At 41.9% G+C, this 11,286-nt stretch overlaps 1 protein-coding gene across 2 annotated transcripts in view; it reads left to right on the top strand.

Moving 5' to 3' along the window:
* Positions 1 to 6,856: 6,856 nt before the first annotated feature.
* The window catches only part of manbal (mannosidase beta like), a 36,338-nt gene continuing 31,908 nt past the window's right edge, over positions 6,857 to 11,286 (top strand). The window contains exon 1 of one of the 2 annotated variants that reach the window (XM_033041663.1): positions 6,857 to 6,976. The gene's annotated coding sequence lies outside the window, so the exon portion shown is untranslated. The remainder of the gene's footprint in view (positions 6,977 to 11,286) is intronic. The other variant, XM_033041664.1, reaches the window with a different exon arrangement.

The raw sequence follows: 11,286 nt of genomic DNA, 5'->3' as shown, positions 1-11,286 counted from the left end.
ACTGACAAGTAGAGATATCGAGAAAAGATGAAGGCTGGAAATGTGAAATCAACATCAGAAACATCTAGTGCGTTAGCAGTAAAAGTTTTCTATAATTTAAAATTCGATGTAGTTTCCGAATGGGGGACAATGAAAAACATTTCTCCTAAATGGAGAACGCACATGCAAAAATATTTTTCTTCCACATAATCAATATAATTATGAAAAAGAAATACAACTGACATTATTAGCAGATTTGTAACTTGTTGATCAGACAGCAAGCCCGATTACAATTATAACTCAACTATGAAACATTCATTTGACTATTAAATATGTGAACAGAATCTGTAACATTAATTTTGTTTTGCCTCTCTTCAGATATTGTCTGACCTGTTAAATATCTATAATTTTCTGCATTAGCAGCTTGTGACTCTCCATACAAAACTATAGAGGAGTTGAAATTAGTACTCCTTGCACTATCAGTATTTGCGGGGTTGCCTCAATCTCAAAAGATTTGGAGTGAAATAAAGTAAACATAGTGTCTCCAAATATTAATAAAACAGAGAAAGCTGTATATACTCAGAAAGTCTAGCAACATATCTGGAGAGAGAAAACAGTTAATATTTTGGGTCAATGATCTTCCATTGGTATCTTCCAAATACTTATTTTGTTTATTTAGCAATTAATATAAAATTGGTTGTTCAAGTCCAAAATAATGTTATACATAATTGTCTCAACTTACATATTGAATGCCCACGTGCTGTGCTACAATTAATAGTAGGTATTATGTAAACTCTAACAAATTCTCCTGAGACTCACAAAACAAAATCTTTAGAGAGACCCTCAAAGCAATATGGGTAAAAACAGCATCTTTAAAACCATCTCATACGAATGTGCCTTTTGGTCGAATATTTGAGTGCCAGGTGACATAATTGGAAATACTCCAATACAATTAAATCAGCCAAAATATAAGTGAAATCCTTTCTATGAATGAACCATTTCTTACATGATGCACAGAATGCTAACCTGACTTCCTCCTTTCCAAAGCATGACTATCCTCAGAGTCTGTAGCATCTGCAATCTCTTTTGTCTTCTTGTACTCTCTATTCTCAGAATCTGTCTATTTGCTCCTTCCACAATGTAATTCTCTTACATATTCTTTGGAATTGTTTAACAAACCATTATGCCAAATTAATTTCCTTTTGAAAATATATAATGAGTTATCTATGAGATTTGGGCATTGATATACTTTGATTGACCATTAAATGTTGCATGCAATTATTTCACCCATTTCATCATGATATAAAATGTGCATCCAAATATCAACCATTGATATTTTGAGCGCTACATCTAAAAGGGATGCGTTGATCTTGGAAGTTTGGGATTAAGGGGTCTCAAATTTAAAAGTGATACATTGCTCATCAGGAGAAACATTAGAAAATACTTATTCACAAAATATGTAGTTCAGGAGTTGATGGGAAACTCTCCCCCACAGTAGATGTTGGTCCATTGAATATGTTTCCCTCCCTCAAAGAGGCGGTAGATATTGGTTAGTCTCATATACAGGATACATTTATGAATATTTGAGGATTAAAATACAAAAGGCTAGCTATGCTCCAAAGCAAATATACAAACCATGATCACACCTCAACTGGAATACTATGAATATTTGAGACATCACTTCTCAGGATGAATATACTGATCTTGGGAAGCATGTGGTTTAGCTTATCAGATTGGTACATGAGCATGTGGCTCTCTGTGAGGAGGATAACTTTAGACTGTCAGAAGATACAAAAGTCTTTGGAGAGAAGGCAGCAAGAGCGAGTATTGGCTGGAAGTAGGTGAGTCAGAGGGAAAGAAGATTTAAAAAGAGCGCCAAGGGCGCAGGTTCGAGTAATTTACAAATTAGCCCTAAAGTAGTTGAAGAGATAACAGATAAAGAAGTGCAGCTGCTGTGGAGTGGCCTTGTTGAGGTGAAGTGCCTTGGTGGGTAAAGTGCGAGTCTTTGGTTCGGGAGTCTTTGGCAAGGAAACTACACTTGATTTGAAATTTGTGATTTTTTTTGTACACTGAAGAAATGGCAGGCAAGTTGGTACAGTATGTTTCCTGTAGGAAGAATTTACAGAATTGGACAGAAAACTGAAAAGCAAAACCTGCAGGGTAGTGATCTCAGGAATGCTTCCAGTACCTCGTGCTAGTGAAGGTGGGAATGGGAATATAGGGGAAATGAATGTGTGGTTGAGGAGTTGGTGCAAGGTGCACGGATTCAGATTTCTGGATCATTGGGATCTCTTCTGGGGCAGGGGTGACCTGTATAAAAGGGATGGGTTGCACCTAAACTGGAGGGGAACCACTTTCCTAGTGGGAAGGTTTGCTAATGCTATACGGGAGGGTTTAAACTAGATTGGCCTGATGGGTAAGGCATATGAGCTCAGGGCATGGATAGGTACGAATGACTGGGACATTGTAGCAATGACTGAAACCTGGTTAAGGGAGGGGCAGGACTGGCAGCTCAATGTTCCGGGGTACAGGAGCTTCAGGAGAGACACGTGTGAGGGAAAAAGAGAAGGGGGAGTTGCATTGTTGGTTAAGGAGGATGTCATGGCTGTGTTCCGAGGTGACATTACGGGCGGTTCGTCTAGTGAGGCTATATGGGTGGAGCTGAGGAACAAGAAAGGGATGATCACCTTGTTGAGGGTGTACTACAGACCCCCGAATAGTCAACAGGAATTAGAAGAACAAATGTGCCGGGAGATTGCAGACAACTGCAGGTCAAATAAGGTTGTTGTAGAAGGGGGATTTTAACTTTCCCCATATAGACTGGGAAAATCATAGCGTGAAAGGTTTAGATGGGTTGCAATTCCTCAAGGGTGTTCAGGAGAGTTTTCTTAAGCAGTATGTGGAGGCCCCCACATGTGAGAGGGCAACGCTGGATTTAGTATTGGGAAATTGGGAAGGGCAAGTTAATGAAGTGTGTGTGTAGGAGTCTTCTGGGAACAGTGACCACAGTTTGATTAGGTTTAAGATAGTTATGGATAGGGATGGAGGGGGTCCACGTGTTAAAATGCTCAACTGGGGTAAGGCCAACTTTGAGGGTTGAGAGAAGGTCTTGCTCAAGTTGACTGGAGCTGGTTATTAGAGGGGAAAGGAACATTGGCCAAGTGGGATGTTTTTAAAAGTGTACAGAAGAAAGCTCAGGTTGTGTATGTCCCCGTTAGAGTGAAGGGCAAAACAAGAAGGATGCATGGGACAGGTATAGGCAGCTGGGATCAAGTGCATCCATGGAGGAATTTTGGGACCTAAGGAGTAAACTAAAAAAGGAAATCAGAAGAGCAAGTGTGAAGTTATTCCAGCACTTTGTGTCTTTTTTTATAGACCAGCATCTGCAGTTCTTTGTTTCTTAAATGGATTACCTTTGTTTCTGTATTAACAATAGAAAGCGATGGAAGCTTGCAGCAGATCAGCAGCATCTTTTCAAAAGGAAAAGACTTAATATTTTAGGTTGAAGATTTATAGAATTTGCTTCTTGATTTTCAGTTACTTTTGGTTCTGTTCTTCCCATCTGCTAGTGAGAGCAGCACAACAAGTAACTTGCAATTATTACCCTTAATACAGAAAATACACATTTGAACAAAACAGAGGAGAAACACAGGTGGAGTACAGAGAGTGTGGACAGTTAAATAAAGCTTTTAGGTGATGGTTAAAAAAAAACAATGTAACAGGGAAATGGTTAGTGCATTGAAAAGGAGAAAGACAGGATCTCACCCTGGGCAAAAAAGCAGAAAGTTCTCCCACCAAGGCTCCAACATGTGAAGTGATTGGAATTATATGTCTATAGGATGTTGAGCTATTGGAACTTGCAGACATAGGTTGTAGAGATGTTTAAATGATGAGGGCAGTGAGTTTGCTGAACCAAAGCCAAAGGCTGTGAGAAAACTCCCAAGAGGTCATCCAAGGCATTTAGGAGCATAGCAATATAATTTGATAGCAACTGGGAGACCCAGTTGGGCTTTGATGGACCATTTAGTGAAGCAGTCGCTGAGTCTACACTTGGTCTCACCAATGTACATGAGGTCACATTGTGAACATCAGATGCAGTAGATGAGGTTAGATGAGGTGCACATGAACCTCTGTCTCACCTGGAAGGATTGCTGGTATCCCTGAATGGAGGGGAGGGAGGAGGTATAGGGACAGATGTTATTGTAGCAGGAGGTATAGGGACAGATCTCCTGCTGTAGCAGGCGAAAGTACCAGGGGAGGGGGTGGTTTGGGTGGGAAGAGATGAGTGAACCTAGGAGTTGTGGAGTGAGTGGTCTCTGCGCAAAGGTGGAAATGGGTGGAAATGGAAACGATGTGGCTAGTGTTTGGGATCACGTTGGAGGTGACGGAAATGTCAGAGGATGATATGTTGGATGTGGAGGCTGGTGAAGGTGAAAGATGAGGACCAAGGAAATCTATTCTTGTTCTGTCTGGGGAGAGGGGAAGCAAGAGTAGGTCACAGAGGAGACACGGGTGAGGAATCCATCTATGACAGATGGGGGGAAGCCATGTTTATTAAAGAAAGGACAGCTTGGATGTCCTAGAATGGAAAGTCTCATCTTGGGAGCTGATGTGGTAAAACCGGTGGAATTGAGAGTAGGGAATAACGGCTTTGCAAGAGGTAACAGGTGGGAGGAAGTGTAATCCAGATATCTGTGAGATAACCCTTTCTGTCATAAATAAGACAGAGGTTCACGTGCATGTCCTCTAACCTCATCTCCGGCATCTGGTGTTCCCGATGTGACTTCCTGTACATTGTCGAGACCAAGCATAGACTTGGCGACCATTTCACTGAATACTTGCGCTTGGTCTGCCAAGGAGTACTGGGTCTCTCAGTTGCTAACCATTTTAATACCCCTTCCCATTCTCATTGACATTTCTGTCCTGGTCCTCCATTGCCAGAGTGAAGCCACACGCATATTGGAGGAACAGCACCTCACATTCCAATTTTAGGTGACCTCTCACTAACCCCCACCCCCCCCCCCCCCCAAACCCATCCCTTTCTCTCCTACATCTCTTCTCTCTTCACTCTCCCCCCTTCCCTCTGCTGTGGCCCACATGGATGCCTACCTATTTCTCCTCTCCACCCACTCTCTCCCCCACCTCTCTCTGCTACTTCTCTCTTGAACCTTCCATTCTTACCTCTAGTCTTCCTTCCAACCATCTGCCTATCAACCCCCCATCACCTATGTTGGCCTATTACCTGCCATGCTTTGTTCCGTCTCTCCTCTTTTCCAGCTTTCTTTCACTTCTTTTTCCACGTATTCCAGCATTTTGTGTATTAACCAGCATCTGCAGTTCTTTGTTTCGGCAAAACCCTAATCCTACCTTTTTCTAATTACTTTTTGCAACAATACCTTGTTTTTGTGCAGTCTTTTGTCCCCCCCCCCCCCCCCATATTCTGGATTTAGATAAGAATAAGAGGACACATAAGCCATGTCTGCAGCCGTGATGCATCGGACATGGAAAGGCACCAGAATGGAATAACCATAATGGATTCTCTTAGTGCTATTGTCTAGGATGGTCTTCAGTCGCCCATTCTTGGTTCAATGCAGTTCTTACAATGATATGATAGAATCTGGACCCAACCTGCTCTCTGCGATGTTTCCATAAATTGCTGTTTTTTTCCTTTTTCCTTCCGCCCACAATATTTAATATGGAAAAGAATATGTGATTCTGTTCCATTCTGTTTGTAGTTTGTTTGGTTGTTTGTTTGTTTGTCTTTTTGCACAAAGTCCGCGAGCATTGCCACTTTTCATTTCACTGCACATCTCGCATGTGTATGTGACGAATAGACTTGACTTGACTTGACTTGATAATCCTCAGTAAATGTTAAGCAAAGACACTTCTACAAACAGAAAACAATTTCAATTTCCACAGTTTTTGACCCCACCGTTATATTATATGCTGTTACTCATGTCAAGGTTACATCCGATAGTTTAACAATGTTTAATCGCCCAATCTCTGTACGTTTGGAGATTATGAGTTTAACAATCCGTTGTTTTTGCTTATATGGAATATTTGGAAAGAGTCAGTAAAACGTTATTTGCCCGATCTTAATTGTTCCATCTGCCGAAATCTGTTTTAATTTATAAAAGTAATCAAAGCAATGAACAGACAAGGTAAATACTTTAGAATTGCTTTTCTTCGTTTTAGCGTAATGAGGAAAATGCAATAAGCTTTTATATGGATCCTTTACACCAAAGACCATTGCGTTGTTGAAATGAGTCCGACCCACATCATACATTTCTTCTCAAGTTCTTGACATCGCTATATTTATTTTTTTGGGGGGACCAGAAACATTAATGTGATGTGTACTTGGCAACGGGGCGAATCTGCTTCTCAACAAGTCTGCATGTCACCCTGAACGACAAATAAACGTCATGACTTTGAAAAGAAAGAGCAATCAGAAAAAGTAAAGCGACGGTTCTGCCTGCACTGGAGTTACTCTGAAGTTGGTGGGAAGTTGAAGTTTGTGGTAAGAATGTCATTGTTCCGTTTCGAGACATATGACCATAAAACACTCTTGAATTGTGAAGCACCATCAGTAAACTCAAACCCCATTCAGCTGACAATTTGTAAAACAACAATAACTCTAATATGGATTCTGGAAATTAGGTCGTTTAGAACAAATACTGTTGTATAATCAAGAATGGAGGCAGCGCGATACACATACTATACTGGACAGATTTATTATCGAGTGGTACTGCATCGGTTTATCTTGTGCGTGCTGCTCTAATAAAACTTTATATTTCCATTTCCCTGTAGTTTTTGAAAACCACGATAGAACGTGCTCCCTCCATACTACCAAGCAGCTCGTTTGAGATCACAATTCGCCAGTCCATTCGCTACTCGCCGATAGTGCAGCAGCTCTGGAGGAGGGGTGGGCGGTACTTCCTGTCGCTGGGCTGAATAAGCCGCAGCTTCCTGAGTAACGTGGAGCGGAGATGTGGTGCGGGTAAGCTTGGGGAACGATAAAGCCGCAGCAGTCCAGCTGGCCGAAGCGCCCGGTTGTTGGCAATCTGGCGGCGGATGCTGCTGCTGTTGGTGGTGGCGGCGGCGCCGGCGCTGACACTGCAGGGCCTGCTGCTGCTGCCACATTGTTGCTATCCTCCCCACTTTGTTCCCCTTCTCTTTAAGCAGGAAGGAATGGGTCAGCGGCCGGGTTTCCACACTTTGCTCTGTAATAGAGCTGCTCGGCGGCGTAGGGGGAGAAGGATTGAGTGCCTTTGGCGGATGCATTGTTGAAATGGGCTTAAAGGGGGTAGAAAGGGTCTTAAAGCTGCCGTTCGCCGCAATGGTACTTGGAATAGCAACTGTAGTTTGGAGATCTTGGAGGCTTTGAAATAAAATGTAAAACCGGCAATACTCAGCAGAAGGGACAGCGTCTTTGGGGGTAGAGAATGAATGAATTTGTCAGGCCTATGACCTTTCATGAAATGCAATTCATCAGTCGGATGCGTCTTGAGAATTTTTCTCTCCTTGGACATCTCCAACTTTCTCTCCAACTTGCTATGTATTTCCAGCGTTTTTAGAGAACATTTTGGGAAGCACATTTTTTGTAGATTATTAGAACAGAGGCCCAAACGTAATTATGACAGAGTGCAGGTCGTTACTTTAAAATTGTTGTTTGGAATGAGTGAAATGGTTAAGAAAAAGTTTTTTTTACCCAGATTTCAGATGAGGAATATATTGTCGGAGAGAGTAATGGAAGACGCTAGAAATTTGTGAAAAGCTGAATACCGTTGGAATATATGTAGCTGTAACCAGAGCGTAGAGCAAGGGTGAACTTTTCAAAATGGTAAAAATAGAGGTTAGGCCATTAAAGTTGGTGTTGATGGGGCTGTTTGTAGTTGGTTGGATGAGAATGGCATTAAATGGCTGTGGTTAAAATGTATTGTGTTGTGTTTCCACCACTACCTCCATTCCCTTGCCTGTCTCTGTTGCCCTGCTGTTGCCGTGTTTACGTGGGACCAATTGCTATCCTGAAGTCTGTTTTTACCAGATTTTAAATGATTAATTGAACTATTATCAACTGTTCTCTGGAGAGGATTGTACATTTAATTATCGATTATAAAAGACATCCTTGCATGTCATGTGACCTGGTTTCAATTTCAAGGTTGCCTATCCTCACCCCCACACATTCCCGCCCTGCCATACCCATCAGCAGAATACATTCTCTCTTTACGCCACAAAAAACATAGATTAGATTAAATCACAGCATCACCTTTTTGCAGAGAGCGCACGTCCAGTTTATATAGTTTCTTGCCATTCTATCTTCAGGAGGCTGGCTAACCTTCTTGGAAATCCTATATTATGCTGATAGTTGAGGGAAGACCCGATAGAAGTATATAAAATTGAGAGGTATAGAAAGGGTAGACAGTCAGAGTCTTTTTCTCAGGGTGGAAATATCAAAGACAAGAAGTCATAGCTTTGATGTGTTAGTGACCGAGGTTAAAGAAGATGGATTTAGTTTTAGTTTAATGATACAGCGCAGAAACAAGCCCTTAGGCCCACCGAGTCTGTGTCTTCTTATTGTGTATGGCGTGCACAGCCGAAAGTTGAAGGACAACTTGTTCTATTTGATTGTGCACGCCATTGATTGTATTCGTTGACACAGGGCAGGGCAACGTGAAGGTTGCAATCTCCCACCCCTGAGTCTGTGTCAACCAGCGGTTCCCACACACTAAATATCCTACAAACTGTGGATAATTTACTATTGCACCAAGCCAATTAACCTATAAACCTGTGTGTTTTTGGTGTGTGAGGAGAATGGAGATCCTGGAGAAAACCCACGCAGGTCATTGGGAGAACGTACAAACTCTGTATAGACCAGCACCTGCAATCGGGATCGAACCTGGGTCTCCGGCACTGTAAGGCAGCAACTCTGCCACTGCTGACCTCTGTGGGAAAAGCATTTCACACAGGGTGGTAGGTGCCTGGAACGTACTTCTAGGTGATGGAGGCAGACATGATAATAATAATAATAATAATAATACATTTTATTTATGGGCGCCTTTCAAGAGTCTCAAGGACCCTTACAAAAATTTAGCAGGTAGAGGAAAAACATGTAAGGGGAATTAAATAAATAGTAGAGACATGACTAGTACACAAAGTAAAGACACTTATGACTAGTACACAAAGTAAATGGCACTTATGAGGCTTTTAGATGTGCACGGATATGCAAGGAATGGAGGGATATGGATCATGTGTAGCTGGATGAGGTTACTTTATTATGTGAGACACAGATATAAAAAAGGACACAAAGTGCTGGAGTAATTCAGAGAGTCAGTCAGCAGCTCTGGAGAACATGGATAGAGGATAATCCAGGCAACATCCCAGTAAACATCAGCTGTGCCCTCTCCAAAGCCTCTACATCCTTCTTGTAATGGTCCAACCAGAACTGTGCAGAATATTAAAATATGGCCGAACCAAAGCTTAATATGCTGCAACATGACTTCCTGACTCTTATACTCAACACCCAACCAATGAAGTCAAACAGGCCGTGCACTGCACTACTTGTGTTGCCACTTTTTAAGGAGCAGTTAGCTTGCACCCAAGAATCCTCTGTACATGAATGCTCATCAGAGTCCTGCCATTTACGGTTTATTTGCCTCTTGCATTTGTCCTCCCAATGTGGAACACCTCAAACTTGTGTGATTTAAAATCTAATTGCCATTTCTCTGGCCACATTTTCAACTAGACGATAACTGGTTGACAGCCTTGAAGGTCCTTTGACAATCTTCCTCACTATCCGTAACTCTGCTAATTTTTGTGTCATCTGCAAACCTACTAATCGGTCTGCCTACATTTTCGTCCAAATCATTGTATATCACAAACAACAGAGATCACGGCACTGATCCTTGTGGAAAACAATGGTTGCAGATGTCCAGTGTGAATAACACCCTTCCACTATTACCCTTGGTCTTCTATGCTCAAATCAGTTTTGAATTAATTCTTCCAGATCTTTGTGCATCCCTGTGCTTTAATCTTCTGCATCAGCCTCCAGTGAGGGACTCTGCAAGAAACTTTACTAACTTTCATGTATACAACATCCACTACCCTACCTTCACCTTCTGGGGGGGGGGGGGGGGGGGGGGGAGAAGGGGGGGAACAAAAACTCAATCAAGTATAAGATTTGTAGAAACAAGGAACTGCAGATGCTGGTTTCCAAAAGAAGACACAGATGGTTTGAGTAGTTCGGCGAATCAGACGGTATCTCAGGAGAACATATCGGCTTGGGGCCTGAAACATCACCTATCCATGTTCCCTGAGATGCTGTCTGACTTGCTGAGGTACTCCAACACTCTGTCTTCACAATTATAAGATTTGACGTCCCCCACATAAAGCTACAATGGCTGTGCCTAATAATTTTTTGAGATGCAAGTAAATCCTATTCCTAAGAATCATCTCCAATTATTTCCCTGCCTCTGATATAAGGCTGACTGACATGGTTTCCTTGTTAGTCTCTAATGCCCCTCGTAAAGAGGAAAGACATTGATGTTCCTAAATTTATCTTCGACTTCACCTGTGGTTAAAGAGGATTCAGAGATCTCTGTCAAGGTGCCAGTAATCTTCTCACTTGCCTCTCTCAATAACTGGGAAAAGATCCCAAGGGGATTTATCCACCTTGATGCTCTTCAAAATACCCAATCAACACTTCCTTCTTGATATCAGCAGTATACCCAGTATAGCAGCATACCCTTTCCTGATCCCATTATCCTCCATGTCTTTCTACTTTGTGAGTACTGATACAAAGTGCTTGTTTAATACCTCGTTCTTTTCCCCTGGATCCAGGCTTAAATTACCTCCCTAATCCTAAATGGTCCTACCCTCTCCCTAGTTGCCTCTTCTTTTTGGTATGTACCTTGTATTCCACAAGGGCATTTATTAAGACACGATTAAAGAGATTCCCGGAAGTGTAGCATAGTGCTCAGAAATGAATACTGTGCTTTAAATGTGGACTCCAATGTGTTTTGTCTTTTGGAAAATAAACCTCTGTGTAAATAGTGCTTTCTGACAAGTTACAGTCCCATGGTTCATTCCACTGTGGACTAGCTTGGATATGTACCTCTCTGTTAGGCCAGTGATGAATGCAGGAATAGCTGTGGGGCAGCAAACATTCTTCTGAGGGAAGAGTTGTGGATTTGTCTCCTGGTTTGTATTTCATTTTGATCTTTGAATGTTATTCTAACATTAACCCTTCCAGGCATTTGGGCGTTATCCCCTTGATGATTTGTTTGCTTATCTTTTTTTCTCAAAAATAAT

The sequence above is a fragment of the Amblyraja radiata genome, chromosome 23 (assembly GCF_010909765.2).
Source record: "Amblyraja radiata isolate CabotCenter1 chromosome 23, sAmbRad1.1.pri, whole genome shotgun sequence".
NCBI lineage: Eukaryota > Metazoa > Chordata > Chondrichthyes > Rajiformes > Rajidae > Amblyraja > Amblyraja radiata.
This window is presented reverse-complemented; position numbering and strand designations above follow the sequence as displayed.